This window comes from Motacilla alba, chromosome Z (assembly GCF_015832195.1).
Source record: "Motacilla alba alba isolate MOTALB_02 chromosome Z, Motacilla_alba_V1.0_pri, whole genome shotgun sequence".
NCBI classification, from domain to species: Eukaryota; Metazoa; Chordata; class Aves; order Passeriformes; family Motacillidae; genus Motacilla; species Motacilla alba.
In genome coordinates this window covers 56,679,057-56,703,540 of record NC_052046.1, presented here as the reverse complement: position 1 = coordinate 56,703,540, position 24,484 = coordinate 56,679,057, and the positions used below count along the sequence as shown (strand labels likewise).

Genomic DNA, 24,484 nt, shown 5'->3' with positions numbered 1-24,484 from the left:
GGCAAATTCCACAGCCTTGGGTGGAGATTTTTGCAACATGCAATCACTGATGATCTATAATCTGGACTTGGAGACAATGTCTCAGGAGTATACCTCAGGAGTATGTTGTGGTGTGAATGACAGAGAGTGTTGTCTAGAGAAACAAGAAGCCAGAACAGCTAAATGAAAACTCATAGTTTCTTTAAAAAATGAAATATTTAGTTCAAAAGCAGATATTTTCAGCAGTCATGGGCTATTCAAGCTCACCATAGTCACAGCTGCACAGGTGTACAATGAAGTGTGTTGTTGTTGTATTTTGCTGCACTGGATTTATAATGGCACACTCTGAAATCATACAAAGCTTTCTTGTCTTCAACCTGGAACAAGCCCCACTAACAGTGTTAATTTTCCATGTAGCTACCAAAAGGAACTGTGAACCATGACAGTAACCAAACCCCTTGATGAGCTGGGTGTCACGACCTGGTTAACCTCGGCAGCATGTCCAAGGTGAGACTAGCATGTAAAAATGGAATGAGCTGCATGACAGGAGATTACATATGCATAAGCCACAGGTGACCACAGGTTATTTGTGTTGCATAGAGGTAAGCCACAATAAGGAAGAGGAGTGGAACAATATAGGCCCAGGGAACAGCACTGTAGCCCTGAAGAGCTACCTAAGAGTGGCATAACAGTTTTGAACTTTGCCAGGAGCCACTCACTATAGTCAGCCTCTCAGAGCCAGTTTTAGAATGAAACCCATATCCTGCCTGTAACCAACCCCTGGACAAGCAATCCTGTCTCTCAAGTGCATGTAAGTTCAGAGTGAAAAAAATAACTTGGAAATATATAAGCTAAAATATCAATCCTGCTTCATACTTTAAACATATAGTGACTTTCTGAAAGACTTGGTTTTGTGTTCAGAGGAAGACTTCCTGGAGCGTTAATATTTTTTACTAGACACAGGAAATTTGAGTTCCAAATGTGACACTTTCAGAACATTTTGAACATATGGAAAACAGGCTATAATGGAACTTCTCTGTAGCTTAATCATACACAATAGTTCTGTGAATACTCTAAATACAGAGATGCATGCTCTCAAGTTAATAAGGTAAGAGTATTAATCTTTTTGTTAATTGGCTTAACTGATTAATGAAGTAATATGTTTTGCAGCAGAATATGTACTACTGCAAGCAAGTGGCAAAGCAGGACACCATGGAGCTCTTGAGTAAAGGAAGTAGAGAAGTTCAAAAGAAGGTGTGACTGCCAGCAGCAGGAGGTGAGTTAGGCCAAGAACAGCTCGATTTGAGTAGAATGAGGAAAAGCAAGCCTTGTCACAAGAATGGTACTGATTGATAAGGTAAAACCAAATCAAAGCAAGTTTTACCTCTTTCATTATCCTCCTAGCCCTCAACATTTTAATCATAACTCCTCCCTGTCTTCCTTCTACTTCTTGCTGAGCCAAAGAAAAAAAGTATGTTTGAAAGTAGGAGGAGCTGAAGCAGCAGAAAGACATGTAAAGGGCCTGAAGATTAGTCTATTAGACTTCACAGTATGTGAACAGAAGTAATACATGAGCTCCTCCAAAGAGGCAAAATTAACTTACAGCCCTTAAGTAGAAATTTTTCAGTATATAATGTATTTTGCATATCTGCATCATAGTCTCTGTATAGAGATATATTAGAGGGAAAAAAAAGTAAGGAGTGCTTTTCCATTGGAATGTTATTTGGTGTTTTCTTCTGCACCAAAAAAACAAAATAATTTGTTTTTTCCTTTATGGTTTTACTTTCCCTCACTGAAACACATCCTCTCTTGTTTTCTGTGAAATTTTAAGAGATTAAGTTCTCTGAGACAAGACGAGTTTCTTTGTTTCTGGAATAAATTGTGCCTATAACTCTCATGGTCTCAATTCAGGTGTAGGATTTGTTTAAATGTCTTTTTTCTTTGCTACTCTCTTTTTAAGACTGAGCTGTGATAGTGGAATGGCAAATATTAGAAATAGGGCTTTTCCAGCACCAGCAAAGCTGCAGCTTGTCACAACACCAAGGATGAAGATTAGGGCAGGATAAACATTAAACCCAAACCACACCAAAAGGACCCAGCACCATCTTTAATGCAGCAGTGCCCACACAGAGAGGTCTGTCCTACCTAAATTACAGTTCAAACCAAGGTAATCCCAACCCCATCCTTGGAGCTGCCCCAGGGCCTAGGGCAGGCTACTGCGCCTATGGCAAGGACCACAGTGGTGCCCACTCTCTTTTAGCCCAGGGGAGTCAAGGCAACTGCAGTGGGAAAGGTCCCATGGCAGCCAGTGTGGGGCTACACTGCTATGACGCCTCCTCTCACCCCACACCTACCACCCCACATTGGGCAAGCAGAGGTGCCACAGCTGGAGGGGAGGTGGCTACAGAACAGAGAGACAGAGAAGAACATGACACTCTTGGGCTCCTTTCCTTCCCCTGCCAGGAGCACTTGCTCAGCATCTCTTTTTTTCCTTTCTTTGTTTTTTTTCTTTTCTTTTCCTTTCTTTTCTTTTTTTTTTTTTAATGTTTGTTTAAATTTTATTGTATTTCCTACAATGTGGGAGGGAGCTGCAGCCAAAAATAATGTTGCCAAGCCAAGAGGATTGGCACACACTGCTTGGAGTCTGCAGCAGGAGCAGAGGCTTTAAATAGACTGAGCTCTGGCTACATGCTGCTCCTGGAGGGCTGGCAGGCTAACCCCAGTGAGCAGAGACACCAACTGAGGGTGCAGGATAAGCTACACCTCTCTGTCCCTGTGCCTGTGGGGTATTTTACTCTCATCTGTGTTCAGCCCCCTCACCCCCCCTAGCTCCCTGCTTGCCCCAGGGCAGACTGCAGGGCTGCAAAGGCTGGCAGTGCAATCCATCCCCTGGAATTAACTCTACAGTTACTAGAAATCTGTCATCAGTAAAGCTGTGGTGGTCTGGTGGCAGCACATGTGCATGGTGGGGAAGCCTCTGCTCCAAGTATTACATATGTGAAATGCCAAATGTGGTGAGAGCTAGGCCAGTGAGGTGGAATTGGGATGGCTTCACAACCCTGCTGCCACAAAAGCTGTGCAGTATTGCTGTTTCATTACACATTGACCACTGGTGAATTTTTCGAGATAAAGCAGATACACAATTTCTATTTCATCATCCTTTCCCTGAACCAAAAGTAATGCTTGTAAACATCCTTCACCACTGCTAATTAAACAAAAACCTCAAAGCTTGGCAAACCCGGTCAACTCTCCCCCTTGGATGACAGTGCCACGGGGGCAGGGTGACGAGCTCCGTTTTTCAGCAATGCATGATCAAGCTGCCTCCTGCCCCTGTCGAAGACGTAGGAGGGTCCGGAAAGGAGCTTCTCTGAAGTCTACAGGGTTCTTCGGTGTTCGGAGTATCTCTTTTTGCTTTGCGCTTTACGTGCAAAGAAAGCTCGAACTCCTGCAAAGATGCACTGAAGGCTGAAGCGTCTTTTTGCGCCTTTGAATTTTCTCCTGTCTCTCAGTCCTTATTTTCCTCAGCACCCCGTATTTCTGTCTCACAGCAACTGCCGATGGCTTTGCTCTTCCGGGGAGAGAGGCCCCCTGCACCCTCCCCTCACTCCCTCCCCTCCCGGAGGCGCTGGGGCTGGGGCCGCCCGTCCTGGGGAGCTTGAGAGGGAGGCGGGTGGCCGCTCCGGGCAGCATCTTTCCGCACTGTTTTGCGGCCTCTCGCTGCTTCCGTTTCACACTCTCGCTGCAGGGCAGCTTGGCATGTCCTTCCCTGTGCTTTCAAAGGCTGCCTGCGCAACTGAAGTCACTTTCACCGCTTGCTAGTTTCATTCCCTAACTTCGGACCTGCTTCCTCTTCACAACCTCAATCTCCCAAATAGACGAACTCCAAAACTGGGTCGGTTTCTCCCTGTTTCACCCGGTATATGCACATTTCCTTGACTCCTTCTGTCGTTGTTATTCTGAACTGATATTGCTCCCCCCGAGAAAGGGTGGTATTTTCAGTCCAATACCAATTTCTTGCGTAGGATAAAGAGGACAGCAGTTAACGTGGATAAATACTTAGGATACAGCGGACATATGTTGGTCATTTCCTCTCTGGCATCCCAGTGTTACTTTTACGGCGACGGCAGCACCACTTAGGCGTGTTGCAGAGGCAGGATACTCTTTCTAAGAGAGTATCGTCTAAGACGACACAGAGCAGGTAGGGGGCCCGCTAACCCTCCTTTAAAGACACGACTGTTTATTTTTGTCTCTCCGATAGATACACAAAACACGGAGGGAACAAGGCAATGTTCAGACTCTTAGGCTTCACTAGATGGAAAAGGAACAAAAACAAAAACAAAAACACAAACAAACAAACAAAAAAACCCACAAAAAAAAAAAAAAAAAAAAAACAACCCAGAAAAACCCAAGCAAAACAAAGCAAGAAAAATCACCCTCCACTAGCGGCTTTAGCCGCATTAAGAAAGTTTCCTCTCACAATAGCAGCTGCAAAGTTGGCTGATAGATCGACTGGTATTTGTGGCTAAAATTCACATATTTAAAGCTGAAATAATGAATGCGCCGATTATTCTACCACCACCGCTCCGCTCCCGAAAAAATCCCACCCAAACAAACAGCGAACGGGCTCTGTCCGCCTCCGCGAAGCCCGAGCATAACCAGAGCATCGGCAGCAGCGGAGCGGGGCTTGGCTTTTGTCTCCCTACGCCTTCTTCCTTTCCTTCCAAACTTTTGGACGCTCTCTCCTAGCTGTATTTATAGACCTGGAGCACACGGCTGTATTTTTCCTTATGCCTCTTTTGGCTTGGGCTTAAGTCACCGGCGGGGAAAATAAAAAAAAAAAAAAAAAAAAAGGAGGCAGGCAGGCAGGCAGGCAGACAAACGGGAGGACAGAAGGGGGGAAAGCTGAAAGTCCCGCAGGCGGGACGCGAAGGGAGGCTGGGGCAGGCGGCCGGAGATGCGGGACTCCCTTGCTTCTAATAGGCGATAGAGAGGTAGGGGTGAAAGTCCGGCCCCGGCCTCCTGCGTGGGGAAAGGAAAGCCTCTTGCACCCGGGAAAGGGACAGGCCGGGACTGCCGCCCCATCCCGATGCAGAGGAGCCGAATGAAGAACTTGTGTTTGTGTCCGGAGGAGGGGAGTGGGCGGCGGGAGAAGGAGAGGGGGGCACACACGACACAAAGTTTGTGTCGTAGAACCAGATGAAAACCAGGTAAGTACGAGGGGAGCAAGGCTGCCGTCCAGTGCCGGCGAGACTGGAGAGCCGGAGCTCCGACCCGTCTGGCTGCGGCGGGCGGCGGCCCCGGGGGTTGGCCGCTGGCGGGGATGCTAGGGCTGGCGGGACGGCGTAGCTGAGCCGGGATGCTCGAGGGCTGTGGCCGGAGCCGCGGGGCAGAGTGGCAGCGTGCCCCGGCGCAGCGCAGCTCTTGGCGAGGACGGGCGCCGGGGAACAACGCTGCTCCGCTGGGCGACCGCCGGCTCTTGTTAATACGTCGTCTCTACAGTGCTTTAAAGATTCAAATCCAAAAACAAACCCCAAGCCGCTCACGAAAATAGGGAAGCACGCTTACTGGAAAAGAGGAAAGCTTCTCCTGCTTGCAGAAAAAGTGATTGAGGGATTAAAAACGTGGGTGTCAGGGGTTTTGATGTTGTTGTTTTGCTTTTATTTTCTCCTACAATCTGCAGCTAAAGAAGTTCTCTTTTCCCGCACGGTGGATGCTGAAAGTCTCTAACCAAATATCTCAGTAACGTGGATGGTGTAATTATCATGTTGTTAGGCATCCCCTTATTGACGTGCACCACACTTAGCGTCTGATCTCCCAAATATACGTCAAAGCAGTTTCTCAGTTTCTGACATGTTTAGAGAGCAGGTAAGTAAAGCATGAGGCTGTGGAAGGAGCTTGCTTTTGGGCTGAAAATGAGACTTTCACGTTTGGCTTCGAGTGGCAGAACGGCTGGAGCAGCATTACACTTGGCTGTGCAATTTGGCATTACCATGACCTAGTTCAAACACCATGTTCTGATGTGCCATGAGGAAGGTACAAAATTATTAAATCTCCTAATAACCCATCAAACCCCGTTCAGAGCCCCTGCTCTGGACTCTGTTTTTTTTTTGTTGGTGTTTTTGTTTTGTTTTTTTTTTTTTTTTTTTTTTTTTAAAGCACTGACAGTTTAGACAATTTTTTAAAGCACTGACAGTTTAGACATTTTCACCCCTCACCTCTCCGGTCAGATTTTTCTGTTTGATTATATTAATAATCTGATTTCTATTTGCCCTTCCAAATGTGAAAATCAACCCCCTTCCAACACTGGGAGGGGCTGTTATTTTTAGCTCGTTCCCTGGAACAAAATGTTCCAACATTCTCTGCTTTGAATCTCACTGCGGTTTGACTACTCTTTGATATATAAGACTGTTGGTTATCCTTGTCAAAGTACCTGTTACAGGAAATGGCTTCCTCAGCTTGGCAAGTCACTCTGAACTAAGTAGACAGCAGCATTTGCCTAACTAAAGAAACGTTTACAGTATTGTAGGAAAATACCCCAAATATTAAACATTAAAAATTTAAATATTAAAAACCATAAAAAATGGTAAACCTACTGTAGGTGCTACCTTTATGATGTTATTAATGGCGTGCCCAGCTATCAAAATAAGTAAGAGGTGAATAAAATATTCCTATGTTTTCTTGTCTCCTTAACAGGTATATTTTGTCCGCACTTGCTGAACAGTTTCAGGGAGTTCCGTATGCACTTGATAAACAGCACTAAAAATGTGAATCCGATTCAAACATCACTTCAAATAGCCCTATTCCCCCCTCTTCCCCCTCCTTACTCCTCCCTTCCCAGTTGCAGTTCTGCAGCCACTGTTGCGGTTACAGTGTACTGTAAAGTGCGTTTAAATGTTCTTCAACCCTGCCCCCTTCCATCCCGCGTCCGCCGAGGAGTTCCAGATGACGTTACTTCTGTGTACATTTTAAAAACCTGTCTCGGTATTTAGCTACAAACCGTCCAACCTAGATGCAAGTAATGTTATAAAGGGACATGACAAAGTAGAAGAGAAGGGAAGGGAAAGGGAGATAGGCACTTCTGTGAAATGATGCTTCCTTAAGAGAGAATTACATTGATCAAGACTTTAAAAGCTAGTATCCTTGAGGTCATAATGCTGTACACATTTCTGTGCATGCACGGGTATAGTCTGAGGTGTAGGAGTTATTACAGGAGTTTTGAATTTCCTGGCTGCAGATTTAGAAAGTTCTTTTATCAGTTGCGTCTGGACACACGAATGCATTAGCAAAACCACTGCATTGAATCAAGTGCCTGAACGTTGCGATCTTCTTCACAGGATTTTCTGTACCACCAGAGTATAGCCGGGCAGGATGCCCTCCTTGGCCAGAGGCCAGTGGCTGAACGAAGTCAAGTGAATAAAATAAGAGCAAAGTAGGGTTCTTTGCAAAACGAGGGTGAAATGTACGTACAGGGAGCATCTAGAAAAGAAAAAAATCCGAGTTTTGTAGCTCCAAATCATTACATTCTCAGCAACAGAACACCGTCATTATTCAGGAACGAAAGGGGAAAAATCCTGGTCATATAGTGATTATTGTTACGACAAGGACCAATAACGTCTTTGTTATAAAAACAGTGTTTGTTATGAAGAAATTGGCTGAGCAGCCATCCAGATAAATATGCCCTGTGCCTAACAAGCCTACTGTCTTCGTGATGTTTTGTGTGTTGCTAACTGCTCGTCCTTTTTCAACAGTTGTGGGGTTTTTTTCTTTTAATTATGCACATTGTTTCCCACTTACCCGGATTTCAGCACTAAGGCTCCGAAATTGTACAGAGAAGTAAAAGAAAGGTTATTTTTTTCCTGCTTGTGCACACAGATAAATTCGATACCGACTATTGCTGTGCAGTAACATCTTCGTGTGATTCTGTAGAGCCCACTCAAATATTAGAGCCTCTAATTCCTCTCTATTTTTAATTCATCTTAGAAGCTTTTTGATATTTTTAAGAACAGTGATCAATTATTTTTTACAGTGCAACACTGACGTTGTTCTTCAAGTTAGGCGCCTTTTCTTTGTATCTGTGTTTACTTCGCTGTTACAACATCCCGTGGGACCGGTGCATTTAAAACAAGAGGACGGGCACACGCCCAGGGAGCCACGGAGAGCACCGAGAGCTCAGGGGCAGCGGGGTCCCGCCGCGGCACCGTCCGAGTAGTAGCGGCAGCTCCGGCACAGACCACGGGCTGCAGCCTGGACCGGCGCGTCCCAGCGAGGGCAGCGCCGACGGGGGCACCAGGCAGCGCAGCGTTCCTCGCAGAGGCCGCCTCACTGGAACATAAAGCCCCCATAAAGAGGCTAGGTACAAAGCAAGGAGACCACAAACAGTTTGGGGATGATGGGTAGCGGGAAGACGCGCATCCGATGTTCACCACAGGAGCCTTCGGGAAGCTTGATTTCAACGCCGCGTCGTGCTCGCTGCCGATGACCCGAGTGCGGGCGGCCTGCTTTGGCCGGAGCGTCGGGCCCCGCGCACCTCCTCGCCATCGCCCTCTGCGCCTCCGCGACCACCTTTTCGCGCACGCACAACCTCCGCCTCTGGGAGCTTGGGGCAATCCTCCCTGACCTTACAGACCACTTCCCACCGACTCAGGCCGGCGGGATTCCTGCGGTCTCCGCCGCCGACCCGCCGGCGGGTCCGTCCGCCTCCGGGCACGGCGGGCATGGGGCTGTCGCGGGGCAGCAGCGCAGCCCTCCTGTTCATCCACGGACGGTCTCGAGGCTTTCCCGCGTTTATTCGTGCACGCCGGCGGAATCAGACCGCGCTGCCGAAGCCGGCGGGCGAGCGGCCGCAGTTTCCCGGCGGGGCCAGCGGCAGACGGTCCCTCCGCCGGGGCGGGAACGCCGGCCGCACGCGGGGTCTGCGCCGCACCCCTCCTCGCCCCCACCCCAAAACCCATCTGCCGCCTTCCCCAGCAGCGCCGTGACCGCCGGCGCGGCCTCGGCCGGCACTGCTTTTCGGACGCCCGAGACTTCCATTTCCCTTGGGAAAACAGCCCCCGATCTGGCCAGCGGCCCTCGGTGTCCCGCGGCTGCCTGCGACACCCCCGAGCCGCCTGGCGGGGCGAAGTCGCCCCCACAAGCCCCGGGCGCGGCACATGCGCGACCGCGCAGCGCTGCGCGGGCCCCGCGCGCCCCCTCGCGCCCGCGGCTCGCGGCTCCGCGCCGGGAGGGTCGGAATGCGCGGCCCTGGGGCCGCCCTGCCTCCCTGCCCGCCGGCCCTGCCTCCCTGCCCGCCGGCCCTGCCTCCCTGCCCGCAGGCCCTGCCTCCCTGCCCGCAGGCCCTGCCTCCCTAACCGCCGGCCCTGCCTCCCTGCCCGCCGGCCCTGCCTCCCTGCCCGCAGGCCCTGCCTCCCTGCCCGCCGGCCCTGCCTCCCTGCCCGCCGGCCCTGCCTCCCTGCCCGCCGGCCCTGCCTCCCTGCCCGCAGGCCCTGCCTCCCTGCCCGCCGCCCCGAGCCCGCTCGTGTGTTCCCGTGCCCCCGGGCCTCAACAGCTCCCCAAGGCAGCGGTGTGGGCTTTCCTTGTGGCGTCCCTGAAACGCTGGCTCGCCGGACTCCAGACCACAAGCCTCACTTTACGGAAGGGAAGCAATGGAAAAATTACTAAGTTTATAGGCTCTTTTGAAATAATTAAAATCTTGTTCTACTCTTGAGTGTTGCCGAGTACTGCACAATGACTATGGACACAAGTTTGTATTGAGGCTCCAGAATTCACGTTAGTTTTTAATTAACTGAGGCATGGTGAGAGCTTAAAACTGTTTACTGGGTATCGCTTCATGCTGCTTCTCCATTAAACTGAAGAATAATGTTCTGTGGAATCATTTTGGAAGGTTTTTCCAGAGATTTTGATGCCTGCAGAGATCCTTCTGCAGAACTTTTCCACAGAGCTGTCAGTTTCCTGCAGTCTAAGCTTTGCACCATGTGCTCCAGGATGCCATCTCATCATGGACAGGTATCATTGCTTGCGGGGGACCTACACCCCCACCCTTTTCCCGATTTCTTAATCAGCTCAAATCGAACATCAATTGTCTGCTTATAGGTCATCGCTGTTACTATCTCAGTCATGAAATCAGATCTTCAAAGTCAGCCAGGTGGCCCGTGTTGTCCCATTTCAGGAAACAGAGGTGTTTCACCAGTATGGCGCTGCCTCCATGAGGGACAGTGTGCCACACCTATTGGTCTCTATTTTGCTTTAGGCAGATAAGCTTGGCAGAGTTGTGCAACCCACCAAAATTGAGAGCATCAGCTCCAACCATTGCTATGAAATGAAATGCAGTTCTCCCCTTACTACAGAATTTTACGAATGGAAATTTAGACTGAAATCTAAAATCAAATTCTTTGATTGACATACATGTCACCAAAGTAAAGAGGCATCATCAAGAACAAGAGGAAATGGATGAAGTAACAACAAAGGATGAAGTACCGAGATTTCTTCTTGAAGGTTGAGGAATGCCATGGTGATGGCCTATTGCCACTTTAATGGCAATGGGAAGAAGAAAGGGAGATGATATTTTTTCCTTGCTATTTGAAGATGTCCATCCCTAACTTCCCTATGTTTCCAGACAGAGTAGGTATCTGGGAATTTGTCCTGAACCTTTGGGAACTGAGGACCATATGGCCTATTTAGAGATGACAGGTGGGGCAAGGATGACTCTTCTGACGCCTGCTGTTAGAGAAGCCAAATTAGATTTTGGTGTAATTTATCAGAGCTGGAGGCCACCCCATGTTACAGTAGTTGTCCTAGTTATACTTATGGTCACAGTATGCAATACTTTTTAAGGCTAATTTCTTTCCATTTGTGGCCCACAAAGGGAAAGAAATGAATAATGGTGTTTCTAGTCCACCAATAACTGCTGAATACCTAAGAGCAAATACCAAGTGTGAATGAAGACCTCTCACAGGGATTCCAGCAAGTCCAGCTGCCACATAGGCTGTCATGGCTCTGCACATAAAAGTTTCCTCAGACCAGAGCATAGCAGCAGAGAGGGACACGAGAGAAGGAAGGTTGTGAAAGGGTTACTCAAGACTTAGTCCTATGCAGAAGGCTCCACCCCATCTGTTAATGGGGGATGTTCAGCACATATTTCTGGGCTTAACTCACAGTATCTTAACATTACCCCTGGGATGAAATATACCCTCTTTTATGAGCTCAGGAATGGTAAAATAAGAACTTTGGTGAAGTATGCAGAGGTCATCCTAATTAATAAATATGAAATGAGTTCCCTCCAAAAATGATTTGCCATGTTTTTTTACCATAATGTTTGGATTGCCATGATTTTCTGTACTTAATTTTTAACCTTTTTTTTTTTTTTTTTTTTTTTTTTTTTTTTTTTAATAGGAGTTCATTTCTAGGGAATTTTATACTCCTCCCTGCCCTGGTCAAGATTCTAGTATGCAAAGTCAGGTTTGTTTTCATTTCTTAGTTTTGTGATGCACCTCTCAGAAGGCTTTTGGATTCTGAGGGAGAAGAACCTCTCCTATAATGTTAAGGCAGTGACCAACAAAAAGGAAAACAGAAAAGTATATTTTTTTACTTTTATGAAACTCCTTAGGAAGCTTATTTAAAGCAAATCACATCGCAACTCTGAAAAGCATATTGACAATATATCCTCACCTGGTTTGCGTGTTTTTAATTTCATTTCTTTAGATCCTCTTCACATGCACACCTAAGGACACTAACTTATAAGACAATGTGGTGGTGTAGCCTCCATAGAATTACAGAATAGTTTGAGTTGGAAGGGACCTTTTAAATGTTCACTAGTCCACTCCTCTTCAATGAGGAAGAACATCTTCAACTAGACCTCCAAGTTTGTTTATCTTTGAGTAGTAATCAGATTTACTACCTCACTCTACACCCACAGCAGACCACACCATAAGGCTACCTACATTCTTTCTCAAGTGACCTGACCTGGCCTTTGTTTTTATTCAACAAATAAATTAATTCATCATGCCTGAAAGGGAGAGATGCAGAATTCATGGGGGACTCAGTGTGATGACCCCCACCATGTCTTCATAAAAATGATACTAATTGGTCTGCAAGCAAAGTCTAAAAGCAAGTTTCTAAAAGTTCTACTGTTGATGAGCTGAATCTGTGTTTGCCAGAGGTTTTTTAGTTAATCCTTAGAACAAAGAAGGTAGCTTTGTTATTAAAAAATTCCCTGTATCATTCCTGAAAAGGCAGCCAGAATTAGTGGTAACTGGTACTTTATTTCCGAGGCAAGCTCTGCTGAACAGCTGATACTGAACAGAAGGGAATTGTTCAAACATCTGTCTTTGTGGCAGAATTGGAAGCTTCTGAGATGACTCCCCATAACTGCACATGTAAAGAAGAATGATCAGGCTGATTTTAGGGAAAGTATGATTAAAAAAAAAAAAACACCAAAAAAGGTGCACCAAAAAGACAAACACCAAAAGACTGTGCAAGATTTTTCACTAGAAAACAGAGCATATACTCTCAGACATTTCTTTGTAATTTCATTTCATCTGTTAGACATGTAAGTATTAAGACTGCTGTTCTTTTTTTTTCATTAAAAAGGAATAAAAATTGATGTGTTTCCCTTCTTTTTATTAAAGGAAGGAAGTGAGAAGTGAATATAGAGTAAAGATATATTCATGGCAGTTTGCTGTCATTTCACACAATTCCAGAAGTATATGTAAAATGGAAAGTACAGGCCAATAAAAGTAATTTTCTGAGTCCTATTAGCTGCCAAATGGAATCACAATATACAGTTAGCTGGAAATCTGCAAGATTTCACACCTAATTCTACTGGACTGAAATTTTAATTTGCCGTCAGAACAAAATCTCTAATTGCAAGCAGAAGCAGCTTATTACATCTTTTGTGTGACTCTGACTCACACATTGACCAAACTGTAAGGAAATAATTTTCTTTTGCATAGAGATGATGATCCCACTTGGATGTTCTGTACCTAAGAATTCCTCACAATTTACTGGGAAGAAACAGAAAATGAGAGGAAATTATCTTCATCTGTTTCTCTCACCCATAAAGCCCAAAATAGACAACGTGTTAGAGCAATTGCATACCCTTGCACCTTCTCCAGTTAACTCCTCTTGCACAGTCCTCAACTAGCAAGCTGTTAAAGAAAAGAAATGTGTGGGGAGAGGAACTTTTATATCTCAGGTATCAGTGAAAGTATTGTAGTAAATGCAGGGAGAAAACAGAAAAAGAATAGAGTTAGGAGTTAGAAGGGTAAAGGGAGAAATGGGGGAAAGGGCACCTACTGAGACTTCTCTCTCCAGACATTCATGATCAAAGCCCACCACTGCCATTAGGCAATCAATCTGCAGTTGCATACATAAAACTTTGGCAGTGTATAGTCTCCACTGCTTTCAACAGAGGCTTTAGACATCTGAAACTGGGCACTCTCCCAAAATTTAGATCCAGTTGCACTGTACATTCCAGACAAGGCAGCATCAAATCAGATGCTCTTTTACCATGTTATTTTCAAGCTGAAGTGTATAAAAAGTTATGCTCCTACCTCTCCATTTAACCTCTTGGGTTGGCTATGTTTGTGTCCTCCAACTTCATAAAATGGCACCCTCTGGTAGTAGGCAATTGCTGGCTAAATGCATTGTTGTTTTAGGAGAGAATACTGGTAATGTGTGCCTTTCTTTCCTGACTAATTCTTTCTGGGATCATTCAGTTGCCTACTACTTCTTAATTTTGCAAACAGAAATCTACTTTGGCATCACATCTTATAGGTGTAATGCACATTGTTTCTTAAGATGAGTGACTCTGAATCTCCTGATTTGTTTTACTTTTCAGCTTTTAAACCTTTCTGTCTTTTGTGGTAGGACATTTTCCTAGACTTCATTCAAAATCAGTATTAGCAGCCAGCCAAGTTTTAGCAGCTTCCTATTCTTACTCACGCCACAGCCAGAGGTTTCTCAAGCAGCTGCACTGGATTTCTTGCAGAAAGATATACTCAAAGGAATTCTGCAGTCACAGGCAAAGTACGGAATGCAGCCTCAGTTACTTAATCCTAGTCTATTTACCTAGACCTCTAGATCCTTCTGCTTTCTTCTGATAGAACACATCTTTAGAAATAACTTAATCTCTGTATCTGAAGAATACAGAGGCTGCCCTACATTTACTAGATTTTACAGTTACAGAGTATTCAATTTCTAAACACTCTATCTGTCTATCTATCTATGTATCTATCTATCTATCTAATCTATCTATCTATCTATCTATCTATCTATCTATCTATCTATCTTTCATTCCATTATCAGAAAAGAGTGCTGTAACAGTAAATATATGGGACATTTGCTGAACTCTTCCACATCCACAAAAATGCTCTGTGAAATGGGCATCCTTCAGTGAAGTTCTGCAGATGAGATTCTTCCACGAGAAAAAGTCAGAGACTAAACACTGCTTAACAGGACACACATAGAAGTGTGGCAAGATGCAGAGCATGCCCATGAAATCATATGTTTATTTATGATAAGAAACTCACTTCCTCTCGGATAACCTCAGGATTGCGTTTGTTAAACCCTTGGCAGCTTAAAAGTCATCTTGCTTTCCAGCGTCTGAGCCTTCTTCCTTTATCTTTTCTTCTCTCTTCCCCATACAAGGGCCCCCTCTCTTCACTCAGCTCCCACTCTCCCTCTCAAATGACATTCTTTCGGTACTTGTCTGCACAAACAGCACAAGGCCCAGGCTGTGCTTCTGAAAGCCAGAAATAATGCCTTAGTCTTCTGCAGTGATTGATGCACTATCCATGGAGAATGCTGTGCCATGGTCAGAGAGGTTCACAAAGCCATGCACTATTAAGGTACCTGCTGGTCTGCTTTTTGCTTTCACTGTAACTTAACAAAAAAAAAAGTGGCGGATGTTCCATGACTCTGTGGTCATTTTTGTTGTTATTGTGAAGCTGTAGCTCAAGATTTCAAGTCAGATCCAGACAAGGAATCACACACACAGAGTTACAAAAAGGTCTGTATTTAATATTCAAAGCAACTAAAACTGGAATAAAATATTTTGCTTGAACAGATCTACAAGGCAAGTCTTTAGTTCAGGCAGTGCTGCCTAGTCTAATCAAACACACAAATAACCTTACTTTGATTAGTATATCTAGGGATACACTAATATACTAATATATATGTATATGTGTATGTGTATATATATATATATATATACACACATATATATATATATATACACACTAATGTATATATTATATACTAATATATATACTAATATACATATCAGCTCACATTTCCTTTCCTAAACCTTTGGCCTGACATTACACAAGTACCTTCCATATGTATCCAAAGACCAGACTACAGCCCAAGATGTTAATACTTGCCCAATTTGGGTGAGTAGAGACATTGTGCTTTACCTTATGCCTGATCCTGCACCTGAGGCATGAAGACATCTATTACAACACAAGTTCTAAAGGGTTAAGAAATTTCTGTTTTATTGTGATCTTAGTAGCTGAGTAACTGAGTTCTATCCTTTAACATTAAAGAGGATGTTCCCATTTCCATCAAGTCAACAGCAGAATTCTCATTAACTTCAGCATCAAATGGGAATATTCACTAAGCAGCTGTCAGGGGAAAAAGATATAGTAGAAATTGGAGAGTTTCAAATACCTATACTGAAAACCTTGATCCAGACATGCTGAGATGCTGGCAGTTCAGGAAAAGCTTTATCGATAACTCCTTAAGAAATTGGCCTGCTGCTTTTCTCTGGTTGTGATTTTGTGTACGGAAAGCTTAACCCTTAGGACATAGACATTTTACCAAATCACCAAACAAACAGTCAGAGCTGGATTCCAGTCAGAAAGTCTCCTGGGCAAGCTGGAGTTTTGAAGGTAATAATGTAATTGCAATATTAATTTATATAGATAATTAAAAAATTTAGTTAATTTATAGTTGCTAATTATATGCTATACGGTATTTTTCTGTATGTCTAAGCTTCATGAGTAAAACCTGAAATGACTCTGTAAAGCTCACAAAGGTTTTCCAAGTTTCAAGAAAATGTTGCCATCTACTGTTAGTATAATAATAATAATGAAAATGCTAAATAAAACTTAAATGGGTGAAACAAGTACTGTAATTGTGGAAGAACTTTGTGGTTATTTGCATCCTATTTTGCTGATGCACAAGGGACTTTTCTTTGAATGCACAGGCAATAATGTGTTCGTAAATCCTTCTGTATGTCAGAAGGAGAATAGAGTTCATTGTTTGCAAGATCTCATTATTATTACTTTTCAGTTCTAAAAATGTTGTAATCGTTTCCAGAACTAGCATTTATGGTATTCAGTATGTTGAGAGAAAACAGGCTTAATTGAAAAGCTTGTTCAAAATATTCCTCATCTATGCTTTTTTTTTTTTGACTGAGCACCCAGAAAAGTGGTAGTGTCTTGCATAGCAGATTGCTAAATATTTTACTTCTCCTATTAAAAATTAAAAGCACACACATACATACATGCACGCACCCTTTGCTGAAAAATGTATAGGGGATACATCACGGTCAGACAGGAGTATCTTAATTAAGGACATAAAGACTTATGTGTTTCAGACTGCTTCTGAGCTGACAATCGCAAAACTACTGTCAGTCTTTTACGTTGTACACAGCTAAAACAGTTAAAAATTGGTTATAAATCTCAAAGAGGAAATTATCTCTGAAGCACCAAAAGTGAAGGCAATGTGCTTTTTTCCCATATTTGATGCTGAAGCAGGATGTGGAATTCAAACGATTATGGGATTTCTGAATTCCTGCTGTGTGGACCTTAACTGTCATACTTATTTTCTCATGTCCAATATTTGCTCATTAAAAAGAATCCACTGAATTTTCTACATCAGATTTTGATGGAATAGTAAAATCTATTCCCCTCACAAAGCCTAATATGTTTCAAATAGAACTTCCCATAACTTCAAAAAAACCTCTGTTCTTTTATTACACTCTCAAAGAAACAACCTCAGCTCCCTGTCACAGATATAAGCTGTGAAAAGGTCAGAGGCTGTCCATACTATCTAGAACAGAAGGAATGTAAATACAGAAAGAGCAAAACCCATGGCTGGTGTTATCCAGTGCCACCTGCACCTGAAGCTGTGAATTGTAAGTGATTTTTCAGTGAGGCTGAGGAGGCTTAGTGTTGCTTCTGATGGAACATTGGTGTAGAATGGCACTTGATCAGCTGTGTAACACAGACATGAAATGGAGGGACTATTAGTAATGTTTATTGTTTCAAAGTATGCTTATTCGAGGTACAGGAAAGTGAACTTCTGCAATGTAAGTTCTGGTCCAGCAGACAAGTGCAGTTGTGTGAAGCGTAGTCTGGAATGGACTATGTTGTGAAACATAGAGCAGTAGCCCTGGCCCCTGGAACTCTGTGCTGGATAGCTTTTTTCACCACTGTGCGTCAGCCAAAAGCACTTTCAGAAATAGCATACAGGTCTCTTTGTTAAGAGGTTATGCAAAACAGGCCAAAGGGCCAAGAACTTTTTGAGAAACAAAAAGGATGGAGTAAGGAAACCCTTACTCAGCAGGAGTTGATATTATCAAGGGACAGGAAGAGCAGCAACAGGGGATTCTATGAAAAAGTCTAAGACTCCCAGTGACGCCTTTGCCTTGATTTTTTACTGGTTGTTTGTCTTTGGGTCTCCTAAGTCCCTAAGCCTATTATCAAGGCCTTGGAAAATGAAACGTGACCTAGCATAAGGGAGGGTGGAGTTAAGGACTACTTAAGCAGGCTGGATGCAACAAACCCATGGGACCAGATGGAATGCCCCTCAGGATGTTGTGGGGCTGATGCCCCTGTTACATACTCTGTACAATCTTCAAATTATCTGGTGTTTCAGAGAGAGGTTTCTGACAACTTGAGAAAGGTAAATAATGTATAGCCTTGTTCAAAAGGGCCAAGGAGATGGGTCTAGGGATATCAAGTTGGCCAGCCTCACCTTAGGGCCATGGTAAGATTATGGAGCGAGTCCTCTGGGAAGCCATGTCCAGATGATGGAAGGAGAATAAAGTGATTGGGAGTATGGACAGTGTCCTCAGCAAGGACAAATCACACCAGGCCAGCTGGGTTGCCTTCTGTAACATCCCATGTAGACAATAGGTGAGAAGTGGATACTGTTTCCTCAGCTCAGAGAGGCCTCCCAAGCAATCTCCTGTAGTGCATTCACAGATGTATTGGTGAGATATAGATACAGAAAAACTATACAGCAGGGGGAAAAGTTTCTAGATGGCCAGACTCTTAACGTAATGAAATCTGCTGCTGGATGCTTGTGACATTGTGCAGGAATCAGTCAGGGATGAGGAAGTGTTTAAAGTAACATTTTGCTTGCAGATTTTGTAATTATGAATCTTTTGATTCTAAATAAAAAGCAAAATTTTCTAACTTTCGGACTCTTTAAGAAACTGATTCAAAGCATATACTGTGATTTTTTACTTTCTTGGCCCTCCTAAGGTGTTTTTTCCTTTCTTTGATACTGATTCTTGTGTTAGATTTGTCAGTCTGTAATTGTCAATCTATTGAGACAACACTGGTATTATCAAACTATTGCTAGACGTAATAAAGGAAGCATCTTACTACACATAAGAATAAATGCCTATTGCCAACAGTTTTTCACTTTGCCATCTCCTTACTGTGGCTGTTCTAATGCCAAACTCTTCTGGGAAGTGTCCTGCATTAGCTTGAGTGCCTTTTCAGTGGTGGCAGTAAAAGTTGCTTTAGAATTAAACTAGCTGTGATTTACCTAGTACTGGTGCTAGGTTGGCTGGTGGACACAACAACAAAAAAAAAAATCCAGAAGACAATGTGGCAGTGTTTTAGGACTTCCCTATCTAATGCTATCAGTGAAAACTTTTCATTTAAAACCCACAGTGGAAGTATCTGGCTTCAGCATATCCATAATGTTGCTCTTCTGTGGCATTAAAAGGCATGCCCTGTTCATAGATGAGTTGTGTATTTTATCTGCATGAGCAAACACTCATGGTGATATTTTCCCCATGGTCAGAGCAGAGATATGGCATGAAAAATGAAGCCATGGCCAAAACAGTCTTCTCTGTGCAAGAGGAGACTCAGTGGGAGTCTTATCAATCTATATGAATACCTTTAGAGGAGCATGTGAAGAAAATTCAGTGAGGCTCTTTCCTGTGGCGTCCAGTGACAAGACAAGAATCAATGAGTGCAAATGGAAACACGGGTGATTCCATTTGGACATCTGAAAACACTTTTCCACCTTGAGGATCACCAAGCCACTGGCACAGGTTGTCCAGAATGGTGATGGAATCTCCATCTGTTGAGATAGTAAAAAAACAACTGGACACTGTCCTGGACAGTGTCTAGGTATCTCTGCTTAAGCAGGAGGTTGGACCAGATGACCTCCTGAGATCCCTTCCAAGCTCAACCATTCTGTGATTCTTAGCAGTTTTTTTGCCATAGGAAATGGTGGCATAATCAACTAATCCCATCTTGTTTAAGAATAGCACTTTCCTACTTTTCCAGTAGTTTGGAGTGTTATGGTTAGACAGGAAGAAGTAGAAAGTAACATGTAAATAGCAATATGTATCTGTGCTTAAGCACACTATCTTCCTCCAAACATATAACTGAGCATAGGGTTCCTGCAGTCATCTGAAAAGACAGCTTTGTCCCTTCTTCCCTTTCAGTTTTGTTCCTTCTTCAGTATATGCATATTATAGGTCAAAATTTAAATCAGATTAATAAAACTCAAAAAGGTCTAGTTATGTAACTATCAGTTATTAGATTGCTACAAAAACCATGGAAGAGGAGTTAAATGCAGTGGGATTTATGAAAACCGGTTCCCAGAGGATATAACACTAGATGTGCAAAATAATAAAATGAATAATGTTTAATATGAAACATGCTGTCTGTCTGTTTTGGAGAAAAGCTAATCTTTCCAAGAGAGCTTTCTAGGCTTAATTGGCCACAGTTCTTGGTGAGGACAGAATGTTACAATTGTCTATGAAATTTTGCAAATTGGACCAGAAACATGTCACACTTCTTCTCCTCAATTCATTCACATCATATGCTGAGCCCAGGGACAGCAATGATCCAAAGGACAAACATCCTTTAAAATGGGCACAATTTGTGATAACTGGCTTTTGTTTTGTACCAAACTTTGAAAATAAGGGCTTTTTTTGCAGATTGTATGGACTGCAGTGTCATTGAATGTAACTGTTGTAACTGTTCTGATTTTCATGTCTTTTTTTTTTCTTTAAGCAACTATTGGAGACTGAGGACTATATAATAATTAAAACCACATAATTAAAACCATCTAATAATATTTATAACTGTATGATAATAATTAATAAATATACTATAATAATTATGATTTTATTATCACAGAATCATAACTATTATACAATAATAATTATGATTTTATGATCATAGAATCATGGAATGGTCTGGATATGAAGGGACCTAAAAGATCATCTAGTTCCAACCCCCCTGCCATGATAAGGGACACTTTCCACTAGACCACGTTGCCCCAAACAATCAAACCTGGCCTTGAACAGTTCCAGGAATGGGCCCCCCAGAACTACTCTAGACAAACTGTTCCTGTGTCTCACCATCCTCACAGTAAAGAATTTTTTACTAATATCATATTTAACACTAATTTAGTGTAAAGCCATTAAGTCTATAATCTCACTTTTCACGAAGATTAAGAATATTTGCTTTCCTGAAATGAATGGCAAAGCCCCCATCACTGTGCAGCCCTCATCCACAGGACCTAGGCAGATTTACATTCTTTGCAGATCCAGCAGAGGGAGCTTCTTTTACCCAGAAAAAAAACTGCTCAATTGAAATACCAAGTTGTTTAAATTTTGGGGAAAGAAAACATTGCCTAACTACATTTAAAAAGTCAAAATTATATGAAACAAGTTATTAAGTCTTAACAGAGCTAACAATCATTTGGAATGGTTTTCATGCACAATTGTGTAATCTAGTAATACAACACAAAAACCCCAAACCAAACCAAACCAAACCAAACCAAAACAAAAACCCAACCAACAAACCCCACAATCTGTGTTTGAGTGCAATAATGTTTTCATTGTGTTACATGTTTAGTCAAAGTGAAGTCTAAAATCAGGGTCAAGTCTGTCATTTCAATCATTGTAAAAATGTATGTCATGAGAGGCATGGCAGTTACCTCTTTCTGCTTAAAATTATTATTTGTATAGGGCAAGAGCATCTAAGTAAAACTATAAAATTGTACTGGTTAATACATAGGAAGACTTTAAATACTTACAACCTATTATCATGGCTCAGAATGTTGTTAGGCATTTGAGTTTGAGTCCCATTTAGGAGATCATGATACATGCTGCTGTTAAAATTATACACCTGTTGTGGTTTACCTTCTTGCATTTGTTTCATCTAAGATTTGAAAAGCATCTTTCTATCCGCCATGATAATTTACTTTATTAGCTTGATTTTACAGATACTAAAAATAATGTTGTCTGGATTTCACGCATATGAAAAATAAGGGTTTATTGTTAGATGTCTTGCTGAGGACTGGGCAAGAACAGAGAAGAGAAATCAAATATCTGGACTCTATTTGGTTTGTTTTCTCCACAAAATACAACAGCAACGAATACACTGTAGGCTGAGGACACTGATAGCATGCTGCAAAATGAGGGAAGATAAGGTCATGTTTGATAAACATTTCTTAGTACTGGTTATTACAGAGGAAGTGATTAATTGTCTCTGGCCTACATTAACCTTTTCAGGTTATATCCATTTAAGACAACTCATATAATTATTTTTTGTAATTGCTTGATTGCATAAATATCAGGATACTATAGCTGTAATTGCTACTAATGCTTCCTAAACAGAGTTATTTAATTATGCTTAGGAATATATCTGATTTTGAAATGACACCGACATATCATTTATATTATTAATATCTCAATATCATAGGCAATGTACTATCTCTTCTGAGAAACAGAGATTTGCTACCATTAAGAAACTACATTCTCTCACAGTGCCTTTGAGAGTCAATCTACAGGTGTGTCCTAGTTTTGGCCAGGACCTGGAGGTTTATTCCATACCACCTTACACCATTGCCAGGGGAGGGGGCAAGATACTCGTTGTCTTCTGAGAAGAAGGGTGAAAATACTGTGGCATTTTCTGCCATTGTTCTTTTTCTCTCGGTTTATGGTGAGCATTTTTGAATTTGGATCATCCTCTTTTCCATATTTCTGTTGTTAATATTGTTGCTGTTACTATTTGTTTTCTTATCTCATTGCTGTTTAAAGTAAATTGTTCTCATCTCAACCCGTGATATTCACCTTTTGTACCTCCAAATCTCAACTCCATCCTGCCGAAGTGACAATGGGAAGGGTAATGGAGGAGTGAAATGGCCAGCACCTGATTTGGGAGAGTCTCCATGGGGCACTGAGTGGGGAAGTACCATTCCTAAACCATGATAAGGGCCTGCTTAGAGGATGACCACAAGGCTGGTTATGCCTGTGTTTGTGACCTGGTTATAATCTCTGGTGAATGTAGCGGTGATTAACAGAGGAGAGATGGCAGCAGGAAACCCAGTTCAATTACAAAAAGAACAAGACGTGAAATTGCAATCACTTTACAGCCCCAGACATCATAAAATCTTTTTCCTCATCACATGTTTAAGATGATTCTGATGTACATCAAAATGGGAAAGATGGTGAGAATTATGTGGCAAACAGCACTACTGTTTACAGAGAAAATGTGGTGTCACTTTCCTTTTGGCACCACATACAACTATTTTGTTTGGTTTTGTTTTTTTTTTTTTTTTAATGTATTAAAAGCAAAGTTTCAATGAAACAAATCAGATCAATAAAAATCAGAATTTTCCAAATATTCAAAATGTGGACACAATGGGTTAAATCACTGTGAAATAACAATGCTCTCTTTTTAGAATCACATTAATAACACCAGCCAGATTTTAATAGTTTTTAATTCATTTATGAGGTTCAGTTTATAATCAAGCTCCTAGACTAATTTTTAACCTGGTAATATTTTACCATTTTTGTTATTTCACAGATATAAATTGACTGTTTGAGTTTTTCGAAAAATAGCTATTCTCTAAAAATGTTCAAACATCTCTCAAACTATTCAAACGCAGAGCAAGGGATCGTGAATTAGATTTCTGAAGGAAGTCAGAAGCTTGACATTATTGTGCCTGTTCCTTATGAGCTCTTGCTAGCTAAATCTTAATTACCAGACAAATATAAACCACATAATTTTTATACTCTGAAGCTTTGAAGCATAACAAAACATCATGAATATGAGGTCTTAACCACTTTTGGTTGCATGTAGAATTTTAAATAAGACAACTGAGGATTTTTTTTTAACAATATATGTGTGGGGTTTTGTAGAAATTTTATGGCTTATTCAACTGTTTGCATTCAGCAGATAAAAGACTACATCATGAAATGTAATGTCTTTCTAACATTAGGACCAAAAACACTACAAAATTCTGCTACCACCAGAGTTTCAAAGGCCTCTGTTAGAAGTGGCTCTCATTCTGTCATACCCTGAGCAGACTTTCCTTACTCCAAATAGCATGTTGAAGAAATAATTTGCACTACAAAATCTGACCATAATAATCTGAACACCCTTGTTTTAATGCTAACTAACCTAATAATTTTTAAATTCTTCTGTTTTGTTACCAAAAATAGAAAATGTATTTATGGAGGTTTTATAGTACAGGTTGTTGAGTTGGTTACTTAAGCAGCTTTCACTACGCTGCACGCAATATATAAGAGTCCCAACTGAATTAACAAAAGCTATCTCTAGAAAGATAAAATGGTACATTAAATAAAAGAAAACAAAAATTACAGTAGCTTTTCATTTCAATCCTAAAAGTCTCACAGAAGCAGGAAAAGTGCTAGCATGTTTGTGGGCAACATCTGACAGTTGCTAACAGGATATCTACAGGGAAATGAATTTGAGTTCTCATGGACACCGTGCTACACAGCTGTTATGTCATTGACTATTTTACTAGCCTGATGATTTAGATGGTGTCATCAGCATCATACAGAATGAACTCGTGATATATTTATAATATACTATCCATTATGCTTGTGAGGTTGTTTACTAATTTTTAAGTCTGAAGAAAACATCGGAAACAGATGAGAGAAGACTTTTTGACAAATAGCAGCCAAATAAGAGCTAGAATAGTCCTGTCTAGTTTATGTACAGGGATTTGAATATGGGATGTTCTGAGCAATGTTCTGGTGATACCAAGGTTACCTTTCTTTGGAAGAAATGTTTTTAACGAGTAAGGAGTGGTAATATAGCCCTAAAAAGGCTCAGAGAAGACACCTAAAAGTACAGAAGGTGAAGCACCATTTCAAGAAAAGTGGTACAAAGATTTGATCAATTTGCACAAAAGTTCACATAATTGATCTGCTTATGAACCATCTTGTCTTTTACTAATCTCTTATTACTTATGTTGTGACATGATTTTACACTGG

The 24,484-nt window shown here is 42.2% G+C and overlaps 1 protein-coding gene and 1 long non-coding RNA gene across 8 annotated transcripts in view; one reads left to right on the top strand and one right to left on the bottom strand.

Annotated features, from left to right (window-relative positions):
- The window catches only part of NFIB (nuclear factor I B), a 264,606-nt gene that overhangs the window by 186,238 nt on the left and 53,884 nt on the right, over positions 1-24,484 (bottom strand). The gene's annotated exons all lie outside the window — the stretch shown is intronic.
- LOC119695329 lies at positions 4,384-7,671 on the top strand. Its single transcript, XR_005255171.1, has 2 exons — positions 4,384-5,844; positions 6,673-7,671. It is a non-coding gene; the product is annotated as an uncharacterized LOC119695329 (long non-coding RNA).